Genomic DNA, 14,427 nt, shown 5'->3' with positions numbered 1-14,427 from the left:
CTCTTAACGGTGTTATATCTGATTTCTCACATAAACATTTACACTTATACAAAGTCCAACAGAGCTATCATGCTCCCATCCTCCTTTCGGGAAGAATACCTGCTGGAGTTCAAACTAAAGTACAGTGTTCAAACTAAAGGGCATTTTATGGTTCCACGTTCCCGCAACGCAAGGGGGTTACGGACCCCTTACATCCTTGCGTACCCTCCTTGCGTCTACCGTGTGCCTTCCAAAAATCGTCAAATTTGACAAAATGTACGAAGCTTAGGCATACTCCTCACTTCAGAAAACCAACTCTCTCTTTTAAAAGGATACCAGTTATTTACCTATTGCAAGATCCATTTCGACTTTGTCTGTAAAAAATATCCTCACAGTTACAATCCAGTCCCACATATCGATCATTATTTTATATACTGTGTTATTTTGCCTCATATTTTGCATATTGAGAATTTATTTATTGTCAATTTGACTTTGCCGTACTTATTTTAAATCATTTTATCCTTTTGTTCTTATTGAAACTTTGGTATGAGATAAATGCAATTTATCTCATACCAAAGTTTTTCATTTAAAAAATATCGGATTTCCCTGAGAGCAGCAATGGATGAAAACACTTGGGATGATGTTAATACAAAATAAAAGTAAATATATAACATAACTCGTTTCTTGATCGTTTTGACATGTTTAAATGCCAAAATAATACATAATATAGGCTACCTTTAAGGTACACAATGTAATCACACATGACAGTTTGGAATGATACCAGTTGTTGCATCATTCCCCATCATCATGAAAGGGGTAACACAAATGTATCCAAACACAAACTCTGTCAATGAAAGAGGTCATTAGGTTTAAAGCATTCCTTTAAAACTCAGTAACTTAGCAACAAAGTAATATAAAAGCCGAGCTGGTCTACAGAACGCCTCGGACTGTTTGCTTGCCGAACACTGGCGAACATGCAGAGATCTTCAGAGATCTCCATGTTAGTGGTCCATATTGTACCAATGTGTTGTTTTGTTAAGGTATTTGAAAATACTTAATTGGGAAAAGTTGTAATAATATACATAATTATATTATGATTGTATTTTTATAAATACACATTATTTAAGTTAAAACATACAAATATTTGTGGTTTTTCCTGCAATTATTTAATGTTTGTAGTCTGCTGGCTTTTCCGATCTTCGGTGTGTGTGTGTGTGTGTGTGTGTGTGTGTGTACAGAATAGGTTCTATACCAGAGTTACCTGAATAGTTTGAATTATTTGCATCAGTGGTCCATGGTTGTGTGTGTGTGTGTGTGTGTGTGTGTGTGTGTGTGTGTGTGTGTGTGTGTGTGTGTGTGTCACTATCTACACTTATTTGGTTGAACAAGTTCAACAGGGATTGGAACCAAACCCTTTTATAATTATAAAATCTAATAATAATGATATAAACTTAACATTTCCTTAATTATGTATCATTTTATTTTCCCAGATTGAATGAAACCATTCAACCTGACAGAGTGAAGATGAAGGACCAAATGAAAAAGGGATGGCTCTTCCTACTGATGTCTGTCACATTGACACTGGGCCTATTTGGGATTGCTCTAAACTACAAAACGGACAAACAATTGTTGACCACTTTGACTGAGAGATCTTCTCAATTGTGGCACCGGATCCTGCTTCAGGATTTACGTCCGTGTGCGTGCAATTGATGTGTTACAGATGATGATGATGAATGGTTTACGAAGCGCTTCAACACGTCAATCAATTCGTTTTTGACACAAGACAACACTCTCTCAGAGCCGGTGTTCAACTGGTGGAAGGTAAATCTATGACGTTGGCTTAACATAAGCTTTAATATTTACTAACAATAACCAGCGCAATAATCAACCCATCAGTCATTTGAATAGTCATGCAAGGAGAGCTGGGAAATATATTTCATTATTTTTTGCCATCAGCAGAACAATTATCTTACTTAAAAGAAGATGATAAAAGTTTTTTTTTTTTTTTTCTCCATACCAGAGATTGCAGCTTGGCAATACAAACTTTCTCAGCTACAGATTGGCCGAGCTGAAGGTGTTTGAGATTTTCCCAGAACAGGAGAGCTTCATGGACTCCAGCCCTGATCGCTGCAGGACCTGTGCTGTGGTTGGGAATTCAGTTAATTTGCTGGGGTCTCACTACGGACCCCTCATTGACTTTCATGATGTCGTCATGAGGTAAATTATGCAAAAAAAACAAGGGTTTCAGAATGACCATTTTTGTATGGTTGCATTTCCGGCAAATTGTATCTGTGAGTTGTTCTGAAAGAATTGCAAACCATTAACTACAAATGAACATTTCCAAACCACAATACACAACTACACAGGGAAAACTAGCCTGCCTCAACTTACATTCTAAAGGGCCCTATTATAACGGTCTGAAACACTAGTGAGAAGTGCAAAACGCAAGTAGCTTTGTGGGCGGATCTCTGGCGCTGTTGCTATAGGCGCGTTCATCGTCCTGGTGATAACGATAGTTATGATATTCACTGCGGTTCACCCCGGACTGCACTGCAGGGAACGGTTGGCCGGTTGAACGCTGATTGGCTGTTACACTACACATGTCACTCAGTGGCCACGCTGTTGAACGCTGACTGGCTGTCATCACGCGAATGTCGCGGCAAAGTTGAAATATTTCAACTCGAGTGAATTTGTCGCGCTGCAAATCCTCGTGAATGCGCTCGCCCGCGCAGAGCGAAAGTGTTGCGCGACAAATTAAAACTTGTCGCCGGTTTTCTCTAGCGAATAATTCGCCCGATTCGCGTCTCTATGTTATGTGTCGCCCCTGCGCGTATATTAACTATGCACTAATCAACGTCAGCACCGCCTACAATTCCCACGGCACCATGTATATAAGGAGGAGCATACCGCCGCTCATCCTCCACGCTATTATTTCAGCATTTGGAGGGCACAGCAGGTGCGAAACTAGACGGCTATGCCTACAATCATAGAACTAGAGTTATAATAATAGAACTATCGTTCTATTTCATGTACTTTACGCCGTCTAGGCTTCGCCTTATGGGCTAAGGCAAAGTTGCGAGCGGTGCCCAATCATTGTGCTGGACCCCAGTCAAACAAACCTAAGCCAGACTCAAAAAAGCAGAGGATGTGCAAAACACAACAGCTTAAAAAAAAACCTAATTCCTCCTAGATCAAGCAAGGCGATGATCAAGAGAAAAAGTGAATCTGTAAAAACTCAATCCGTGCTTCATGGAATCCATGCAAAGGAAAAGAAAAAACAGAGCAATACGGATTCCATTAGGTCCGCTACCACCGGGGGCGGAGCTATAGAGTCTAACTCGCCAATAAGGAACTTCTCTCATCCGTTTCTCATTTGAAAAAACGGCGGGAGGGCTATACTTGCAGACAAATCCAACTCGTCAACAGGCGAGCCAATAGGAACATCTCTAGTCCGTTTCTCATTTGAAAAACGGCAGGAAAGAAATACTGGCAATCAAATCCAACTCGCCAGCCGGCGAGAGGATATTAAAGATGCCGCTTAAAAGAACATGCCTATATTCTTAAGCCGTAGAAGGGGCCCGGACTCCAACACAGAGTGGCCGAGACGCCTCTGAGCAGAGCCGTCGAAGCGGCCATGCCCCGTGTCGAGTGAGCTTTAACGCCCAATGGTGGCGCTAAGCCCTGCCGAGAGTAGCCTTAGCAAACACCCTCACATGAATGATGAGAAAACTGCCGTTTAGAGAGAGCGCGGCCCCTGCGAGCGCCGCTAAAACACACAAACAACTGTTGTGTGGAGCGGAACACAGCCGAGAGTTTCACTTACAAAGCCAGCGCCCGCACCGGGCACAGGAGATGCAGCTCCACCTCTGCCTTACTAGAATGAGGCGGAAGTGAAAAGCCTTAAGCACAATATCCCTCGACCGGAAAGAACTGTTAATGTTCTTTGGGAGGATCGCAGGATTAGGTCTGAGCAGCGCAAAGGAGCTGTCCTCGTTAAGCAACAAGCAGCTCGGGCTGACAGTGGTAAACTCACCGGCCCGCTTGGCAGAAACCAAAGCCAATAAGAGCGCCGTCTAAAAGGACAGGGCATGCAAAGGGGACCGAGACAGAAGCTCAAAAGGGTCCCTGGACAACCCGCGCAACACGGTGGGGAGATCCCAGCCTGGTGTAAGCACGCGTGAAACAGGCCTAACACGTCTAGCCCAACGCAAGAATGTCTTGACCAGTGGATGGCTGAAGACCCGTCTACCATCAAAGCCTGCATGGCCAGCCGAAACGGCTGCTGCATAGACCTTGATGGTAGAAAAGGCAAAACCTTTTTCCAATAAGTACTGCAGAAACGCAAGCACGCTTCCCACCTTGCATAAAAATGGGACAGCGTGGTTCGTGACCATCAATTAGAGAAAGCGCCCCACATCGCCGCATAGAGGGAAGGCGTAGAAGGCGCATGGTGGACAGCGCGGCCACGTTTCTGCGAACGCGAAAGCGGGAGAGTGCCAACAGGAGGAGGCGAGAGCATCGCTGTCATGGTGGCTGAGTCTAGGCAAAGCCCCAAGTAGACTATCTGCCAGCTGGGAAGCGGGGAGCTCTTTTCCCAGTTGATGGCAAAACCCAGGAAAGAGAGATGGTTTATCACTGTCATGGTGTCCCTTCTCGTAGCTTCCTCTGAGTTTCTCAGAATAAGTAGGTCGTCGAGGTCGAAGAGAACCCTCTTTCGCTGACGCCTGAGCGGTCCCAACGCCGTCTCCACACAATTTGAGAAGGTGCGCGGGGCAAGGGAGTAGCCGAATGACAGGTACTGGTACTCGTACGCCACCCCCATTAAGGCAAAGCGGAGAAACTTCCTGTGTGCCTGCCTAACAGGGACGTGGAAGTAAGCATCCTTGAGATACAGGGATGTGAACCAGTCACCCTCTCTCACACATCGGAGCAGCGCTCTGCTAGTGAGCATTCTGAATTTCCTGGCGGCAACAAATTTGTTGAACACGCGAAGATCCAGAATAGGTCTCTTCTCCCGTGACTTCTTGGAATCCAGGAAGTAGCGGGAGTCAAACCCTAGGTGTGACTCGTGGGGTGGAACGGTAGTGATGATCCCCTTTTCCGAGAGAAGGGCCACCTCTGCTGCCAGAGCCCCGCTTGCCCCTGGGCCCCGTAGCTTTGTCTCCACCAAACCCATAAAGGGTGGGGGACGGCGCTGTATGGGATGGCCCCATCTCAACGTGTTGTCCAACCACGATGGTAGAACGCACAGCTCTTGCAAACACGCATAGTGGTCGGAGAGAGGGCGAGCTGACAGCTGAGGAACACTGTCCAGGAATAACCCATATTCCTTGGCCCCTACCGTCTCCACACTGTGTGTGAACCAAGCAGGGCATCCCATGAAAGGGAGGGTGAGCTCAGCGAGCGTGGTAGACGTTACAGAGTCAGTCGCTGTACAAACAGCGAGCTGTCTAGACGCCGTCCTCGGGCACGCTGAACAGTCAGCGAGCCGTCTAGTCGCTGCACTCGTGCCCGATGAACGAGCAACGAGTTGTCTAGCCGCCACGCTAGGATCGCCGTGTTTTCCGCTAGCTGTAACCACAGCACGCAGACCCGTCTTCCAACCGTCTTCCCACCTTCCACAGACAGTAGGAGGGAGGTAGAGGGGATAATGTGGGGAACGAGGAGACTGGTGCACGCGTCCGTATCCACGGGCTCTTGTATCGAGTCTCCAGCCCACCCACTGGCTCGTGTATCGAGTCTCCAGCCCACCCACGGGCTCGTGTATCGAGTCTCCAACCCGCCCACGAAACTCTGTACATTGCCCAAGTCCATTTGACACCTCTGTGCCCCTAAAGTCTAGATTGTTTGGCTAGTGTGAGCACGCCAACCGTACTCAAGTACAGTTCAATTCCGTGGCCTTTGCACACTTCGGAGAGGAGTGCTCAGGACACGGTACCGATCTAATGAGCCGACACGCGCACACGCATGGCTACGCAACCTGAGCTGGATGACATATAGTCCATGCGACCCTTTTATCCCATTAAACAATAAACATGGTGGCAAGCGGTTCACGAGTGGGTTCACGTTGGTGCGATAGTGAAGTTGAGTTTTTGATCAAAAATCCCCCGTTGGTCACAGTGCGGGCTTTCTTGGTTCACTGGAGAAGGTGGGTCTGCGCACAGAGTGTAGACCTCTTTAGAATAATTTGCAAACTCCCGAATGTTTACATTTTTTTATGAATGAAGACACCCGCATGCAAGAATAAGTTCACGCCTGAGTGTAGGCAACTATTTACAAGTGCAAAAACGCCAACATATTCTTTATTTTGTTGACCACATGTTTTTTATCCCGACAAAAGCCTTGTAAGTACAGTTCCTCTGCGTCTCTCTCGAAGATCGCACCATCTTTCAACGTCTTTGTTTAATACGACTGCATCACCTTATCTCACATGATCAGCAGCTCGCAGATTTCCCTTTCTCTCCAGTTAGAACTGCTCATGATGATATCGCTGCGTTGTCTTTGTGGAGACAGCGCAGCAACACCTCTACCTAAGCCCCCCCCCGGAACCGTGGAGCCGTCGCATTTACAACAGAATGAAACCCAATAAACCGCCAATGTGTGCAGGGTCCGGGAGAGTAAATTGGGGTTCTAGCTTAAAAAGCAATTTACCTCGGGGAGTGTAAACGTGCGGACCGTGCCGCGAAAAAGGCGTGCATAAAACGGCCTATTTGGCAGTGTAAAAACGCTCATTGAGAGAGGGCTGTATCTGAATAGAACGGCTCCAAATAAGCAGCAAAGTCAGTAAAGTGTCAACTGTGTTCTCTGTGTTGTTCTACTAAGCAGCGGACGCTTGGTGATGACGTGTTATGACGTGATGACGTATGTACAGGAGGCAACCATACTCAGGCCCAGTTGAGATTGCCTAGTGTGAGCACAGACCAGCGGCACAGCAGGGGGGGGAAGGCAGTCGTACTTGAGTACGGTACAGGTGTCAAACGGACTTGGGCACGGTACACATGGCCTAGTGTGAGTGCGCCCTTAAAGGGACGCCGCTTATTTGAAGCCGGTGAACCAGAGGTTATGTAAACACGCCGTCCGGCCGCCACCCTCCAGCCACCAGACTGGGGTGAGGGAAGGGGTAGCCTAGAGCAGGGATTCCCAAAGTGTGGTGCGCGCACCCCTGGGGGTGCGCGAGCTGCCGCTAGGGGGTGCGCGAGATGAAAAATGTAATGGCTGTAAATAAACATTTCCTTTGTAAAATTTCAATGAAAAACTGTAATTTAATTAATAAAAAAAATTAACTTCATTTATTTTTAAGTAGCCTAATATCACATGAGCAATGTTGTGTTGCTCTGTTTCAGCGCCGCTTTGATTCGGTCCTAGAAGTAGCCTATAACAGCAGTTGGAGCGGAGCGCGTTGCCAAGCAACTGCGTAAACAACTTAACTGTCGAACCAACTGCTGTATAATTTCAAATATGCGCACATAGTTTTTGGCCCCTACATTCATTATCGCAAATATGCTGAATTGGCTGAAGTCAGGAAAACTGTCAGGCGAGACATCTAAAGTAAAAGTTAGGGATGAAGGAGGAGAGGAACCAAGAGAGAGTGAAACATCGGAGGAAACAGAGGAGATAATTGGAGCGGATCCGGGAGAAGAAAACGAGACGGAGACACCAAATGATGAACGTGAGGACACCGCAAAGGAGGGAAGGCGATGGCAACAAGGCAAAAGAGGTGAAGAGGGTGAACACCAGACGGGGAAAAAAAGAAGGAAATATGATGAAAACTATCTGGGTCTTGGCTTCACTTGGATTGGTGATACAGACTGCCCTAAGCCGCAGTGCGTGGTGTGCAGTGAAGTGCTAGCAAACAGCTGCCTGAAGCCTTCTTATCTACGTCGCCACTTTCACACGAAGCACGCTAATTTAACTCAAAAGCCCCTTACATTATTTAAATCAAAATTGGAGGAGTTGCAAAACAGCCAAAAACAACTGCAGTTTCATTCATATGTTGGGTCTAAACAAGACGCATTACGGGCTTCATATCTTGTCAGCTACAGAATTGCGAGAAAGGGGCTGCCTCACACAATTGCCGAAGACGTGTGCTTGCCAGCTGCCAAAGAGATGGTGGGATGCATGATTGGAGAGAAAGAAGCAAAAAAGTTAGACATGATTCCAGTATCCAATAACACTGTGTCGCGCCGTATCAATGCAATGTCTGAAGACATCCTGGCTACATTAGTCAGCCGTGTGAAAGAGAGCGAGTTTTACTCTCTGCAAGTAGACGAGTCTACAGATGTGGCAAATCTGGCCAATCTTCTGGTGTATGTCCGTTACCTTTTTGAAGGCACGGTACAAGAAGATTTTCTGTTCTGTCGGCCCCTTGCTACCCGAACAACAGGATTGGAAATCTTCAATTTAATTGATGGGTTTATGAGGACCAACGGCATCGACTGGACAGGCTGCGTGGGCATTTGCACTGACGGGGCAAAATCGATGACGGGGAAGCACACAGGGCTTATAGCTCATATCAGGAAAGTGTGTCCATCCATTCAATGGTTACACTGCAGTGTTCACAGGGAGGCCTTGGCAGCCAAAAACATGCCAGCTGATCTACTTGCAGTACTGAATGATGCCGTGAAACTGGTCAACTTCATTAAAGCTCGCCCGCTAAATTCAAGACTGTTCACGCTGTTATGCAACGAGATGGGCAGCAAACACAAAGCACTGCTGCTGCATACTGAAGTGCGTTGGTTGTCCCGCGGCAAAGTGTTGACAAGGCTTTTTGAACTGCGACACGAGCTTCAGCAGTTTTTTGAGGACAATCCATTTCATTTGGCTTCCAGTCTGCATGACGAAGACTTCCTGAAGAGGCTCGCCTATCTGGCGGACATATTTTCTGCTCTGAATGAACTGAACCTAAGTCTGCAGGGAGTCAGTGTAACCGTGTTCAACACACAAGACAAGATCGAAGCTACGATGAAGAAGCTACGCTTCTGGGCGAGCTGTGTGAGTGGGAACACACTCTTGTGTTTCCCTACGCTTCACGAGTTCTTGGGGGAAAATGACGTGCACCTGGGTGAGCACGTGAAAAGCCTCATCATTGAACATCTCAACCAACTCGCCGAGCAGCTACGGAAATACTTCCCACCTATGGACACATCTCAAGCGTGGATTCGCAACCCGTTTGAAGTTTCCCTCCCGGTCCCCCAGCTGTCATTTCACGAGCAGGAACAGCTGATCGAGCTGTCATCTGACGGGGCTCTGCAGTTGCAGTTCAAAAAAAAGCCACTTGTCGATTTTTGGACTGAGTCAATGCCATCGTACACAGTCCTGGCAAAGAAGGCCTTGAGAGTGTTGATGCCCTTCGCTACAACGTATCTGTGCGAGGCTGGCTTCTCTGCTCTGACAGCAGTTAAGACTAAATATCGAAAGATATTATCGATATAAGATATATCAAAGACTGGATGCTGTTGAGAAAGATTTGAGGCTTAAACTGTCTTCAATTGCGCCAAACATCGCAGAGCTTTGTGCCAAGATGCAGGCCCACCCGTCGCATTAATATGGGTAAGTATTTGGCCAAATGGTATTGATATTATTGCTACAAATATACTGGAAATACTCACACGCACACCCTCCCTGTTTCTCCCTCCCTCTCTCTCTCTCTCTCTCTCTCGCTCTCTCTCTCTCTCTCTCTCTCGCTGCAGGCTGAGCCAGCTGCGCTGCACTGAAAAATCCCCAGGATCCCGGTTTATTTTTTATTTTTTAATCTGTTCCTGAGCCATGCTCTTTGTTATTTATGTTGTGTGTAACTTATTGCAATTTCATTCAAATTACTGGTGTTCTAATGTTATTTACATAACCTGTTGTATAATGACGGGGCTGTTAGCTCCACGGTCATTTAAACTTGCTGCAATTTGTGTTCAACGCGGCTCAAAAATATTATAACATGTTCACAACTTATCTGCTTTCTGCCTCTGATTATTTTTTCCCTTAGAAAGGGTCTCATATATGTCCATATTTCTGCATATTTTGGACCAAGGCCTAGTGCCCTCATCTTGAAAGTGTCATAGTTGGAATTGTTTGTACATAAATTGAATAAGTTGATAATAGTTCTATAATAAGTTAATGATATTTTTTACAACAAATACATGGGAGAGTTTCATGCAATCTTAATACTAAATATTTTAAGAAATTGAACCCCCCCCCCCCCCCCCCCGGTTGACGCAACCCGGTGCGTCAACCGGGTTGCGACATAGAAGGGGGTGCACGGGGGTGCAGTTTGGGAACCGCTGGCCTAGAGGAATGAACAACAAGCGTAGGACGCAGTTTGCCTAAGGAATATCGCTCTTTTGGAAGTATGTACTGCCATTTGGCCGAACGGTCTTAATTATCTTTATTGAAAAAAAACTTTATTGGGAAAGAAAAACTGGGAGCCAGCTTGCCGTGCTTCTGGCACCTCTGTGCTGCTTTCCCCAGCTGCTGCTGCGGCTGCTGCATCAGGATTGGAGGCGGCCCCCTGGAGCGTTGGGACTGGGCTCGACCCCGCTTCCTTCCAGCCTGCTGGTGGGAGAAGCCCCGAACCGGGAACGATTCTCACGGGCAGACCGCTGGCCCGAGAACCGGGGCCCAAATAGTCTATCCGGAGCTAATAGGCCCTTGACGAGGCTGGCCTGCTCTCATTTCGGCAACGCAGTGTGGGAGAGCCAAATGGCCCGCTGAATCATTGTAGACCCGGCCATATGCCGGCCGGCCGAAATGGCTATTGGCTGGAGAAGCGGGAAACCGCCAGCCATCTTGCGGCTTCGTCCTGGCCGTAAGCCTCCCTGCCAGCCGACAAGGAGAGCAGGGTGATGTTGTTGACCACCGCCACAGATTGTGAGGCACAGACGAACACTCTGTCCTTCAGGCCGACAAGCGGCTTCTGGAGGCGGTCGAGGGTGCAGCGGCTTCTCGTTAGCTTCTCGTTCCGCGCCGAGGCATCGGAAACACGCCAGGTGCTCGTCACCCGGCGACAGAGAAGCGGGACAAGAGGAACAGTGAGGCCCTAAAAAGGGCCCAGCTTTAATAGAGCGCTCTTAAATGGCCCTGAAAAGGGCAGTTTTCCCGTCGCCTCGCCCATGCCGCAGCCACAAGGTTCTTTTTCGGAAGAAGTCATCATTTATTTTTATTTATTTTTGTTGTTAATCAGACAATGCTGATAGAAAATGGAGGATGAGCGGCATGCGCCGCATTATATACATGTAACCGTAGGAAATGTGGGCGGTGCCCACGTTGATTGGTGCAATTTGCAGTGCGCGCGAGCACGCGCACGGGCGAAGCCTCGATGAAACAGAACGAGACGGCTCGCCAGTGATGACGCTTGCCCTTACACGTGTTCCCAACAGCGACCGTTCATGGGAATCTAAAAGTTATTCACAGCAGGGGGTTTTTATCGGATAAAAAACCCCAGAACTAAACAGTACTTAGTAGGATCAGTTTCAAGTTTGCATGCCTTTATTTCCTTGATGCCTACTATCACCTACTATCCTTCTGCTTTTATTCATGAGAAGCACATACAGTACTGCCATTGTATGGAAGGCAACACTTGCCCTTATCTAGAACTGGTTAACACAACGCTTACAACTGAGCAAGGTCATAGCAACAAACGGTTACATCATCAATAAATACTAAAGTATGTGATATGACGGTTCATTCTTTTATATTGAGTAAAACGTTCATGTTCCGCCATCTTCATGCGCGTCACTTGTTTAATACGACTGCATCACCTTCTCTCACATGATCAGCAGCTCGTGGATTTCACTTTCTCTCCAGTTAGAACTGCTTATGACCATATCGTTGCGTTGTCTCTGTGGAGACAGCGCAGCAACACCTCTACCCCCCCGCGCGGACCGTGCCGTGAAAAAGGCGTGCATAAAACCTATTTGGCTGTGTAAAAACGCTCAGTGAAAGAGGGCTGTATCTGAGTAGAGCGGCCCCAAATAAGCAACAAGCCAGTAAAGTGTCAATTGTGTTCTCTGTGTTGTTCTATAAAGCAGCGGACGCTTGGTGATGACGTATTACGACGTGATGTCTGTACGGTATGTACAAGAGGTAACCATACTCAGGCCCAGTTGAGATTGCCTAGTGCAGGGGTCTCCAACCTTCTTTCAACTGAGAGCTACTTTCAACTGAGAGCTACTAAAAATTGAGTGGCCAAGAGCTACTTTTTCATATACATCACTGACAATTCACATTAGGTCCAAGAAAACATTACTACTTTACACTTCTTGTGGGCCACATATACATCACTGAAAATTCAAATTAAAAGGTCCAAGGAAACATTACACTTTTTCATATACATCACTCAATACATAAATAAAATGATTAATGGTGCTGGTTCTACTGCTTGACTATGGGTGAGTGGAAAATACCCGGAGTCTGAGTATTCCTTTAAGGGAGAACCTTACCATCCCAATACCAATTTAATGGCTTTATTTTCTATTTATTTTCACAGTGAAACTGAAAACTACCATCAGAGCAAATAAGGATTTGGTGAATATTCTTTATTCTTTTGGCTGGTTGTCAAAACGAGTCGAAATGCAATGACCCTTGTTAACAATAACGTGTTCCTTGTGCTCTTAGGTAAAGGTTTTGCATCCTTATTTCATCAGCTATGTCCACCACAATTGGTTGGGAAGGAAAGGAAAGTATCCATCAGCAGGATTCCTGGGTCTGATGGTGGCTATGCACATTTGTGATGAAGTAAGTGAAAATTGAACTTACATTTATACTATTTGAATATAAAATATTTATAATGTCTAAATATAACAACTGCAAGTAATCTATGTTTGACAGATATTAGCTAGTTCATAGACATATCAATGTTTATAGACATTTTGGAATGGTAATGAAAGATCAATATAACAAAGATGCTTATCTTGTACAAATAATGTTTAGCTTCAAATGCATTAACTCAATGATATGTTGCTCCAGCTGTATTTATCTTTAAAAAAGGGATAAGCAAAGCACATTTAGATTACTGAAGCTACATCCAATATATAATTCACATTACAAGAGATAGACAATATATGTCTGTTTTCCCAGGTCAATGTCTTTGGATTTGGAGCAGACAGAAATGGAGACTGGAGACACTACTGGGAAAAACTTCCCAAACCTCATATAAGAACTGGAGTTCATGGTGGAGAGACAGAGTATAAAGTCATTCAGCATCTTGAACTCAGGCAAAAAACTAATTTCTTCAGTGGGTTTTAAATTCTCTCTCTCTCTCTCTCTCTCTCTCTCTCTCTCTCCCTTCCTCCCTTTCTTTCTTTCTTTCTTTCTTTCTTTCTTTCTTTCTTTCTTTCTTTCTCTTCACATGAGGGAGGGATTGGAGAAACTAGTAACAATATAAATTTTGTATATATATATATATATATTCTAATTTTCTATACCACCGTACCTTGAATTAACAGTTTGATGAAAACTGTGAGAGTCTAAATAAAAATGATTAATACAAATAATAATAATAATAATAATTGACTGAACAGAGATACGTTTTGACAGACTTTCAAAATAACTTTTCTTTAGGGTTTAGACAACACTGAACACTTATGTTTTCGATATAGTTTAATATCACTTAACCTCATCATCATCAAACATTTTGGCTTATGTATGAACCAGTGTGATATAGTGTATGATATATAAATAACTATATATAAATATAATTATATGTATATAATTTCTTTTGCTTTATTGATTTGACTAATCACACCTTAACCTATGCTAGACTTTCTGTCTCTGCCTTCTCTAAAGATGGCATCTCACTGAAAGAGGTTTAGCTGTTTGAATAGCTGGGGTCCTTCAGGACAGGTCAATGACTGTGTGGATGGTGGGAGGGGCGCTGCTGAACCACATGCTCACTGGACACTTTCACTGGGAAATCCAAGACACACAAACTGACAGGGTTTTCTATGGAGGTACACGTGCAAGTGGGAATATCCCTTTGTCCCTGCATGATCTTAACGGGAAAATGTTCAGAACTCTCTACTGAATGGGGATGGATACAATTTCACCAGTTTGACCACTCTATCTTGTCGTCTTTTCAAGTGCTAAAAAAAATATTGAGCAACATGAATGACTTGAATTCTGATTATAACGATTAAGAATCCTAAACTCACACAATTACAATTTATCAAAGATCTAATACTAACCCTATAATACCATAATGAATACATATATAGGTTATTTATAATAATTAATAACAAAACATAAAATAATGTTTACTATTACGGTTTGTTCTATGTTTGTTTGTACTTTTAACACAAGGGCTTTAGTGTGCAAGAAATGTACTACACCTGTACAAGGATTATCATAAATATCTAGCCTCTATACTTTATGAATGAGATAAGAGTGGAAAAGTCATCTGAGGAGACTCTTGCTGCTTAGGAAGGTAATGTGATTTTCTGTGCTACCAGTTTGTAACAC

At 45.0% G+C, this 14,427-nt stretch overlaps 1 pseudogene across 1 annotated transcript; it reads left to right on the top strand.

The window, feature by feature from the left end:
- Nucleotides 1–1,503: 1,503 nt before the first annotated feature.
- LOC307071388 (CMP-N-acetylneuraminate-beta-galactosamide-alpha-2,3-sialyltransferase 1-like) lies at nucleotides 1,504–13,781 on the top strand (annotated as a pseudogene). The gene is made up of 7 exons: nucleotides 1,504–1,800; nucleotides 2,000–2,196; nucleotides 8,808–8,970; nucleotides 10,441–10,527; nucleotides 12,586–12,705; nucleotides 13,048–13,141; nucleotides 13,756–13,781. The product of its transcript is annotated as a CMP-N-acetylneuraminate-beta-galactosamide-alpha-2,3-sialyltransferase 1-like (transcript).
- Nucleotides 13,782–14,427: the final 646 nt, after the last annotated feature.

Source organism: Pollachius pollachius, assembly GCF_949987615.1.
Source record: "Pollachius pollachius genome assembly, chromosome: 2".
NCBI classification, from domain to species: Eukaryota; Metazoa; Chordata; class Actinopteri; order Gadiformes; family Gadidae; genus Pollachius; species Pollachius pollachius.
This window is presented reverse-complemented; position numbering and strand designations above follow the sequence as displayed.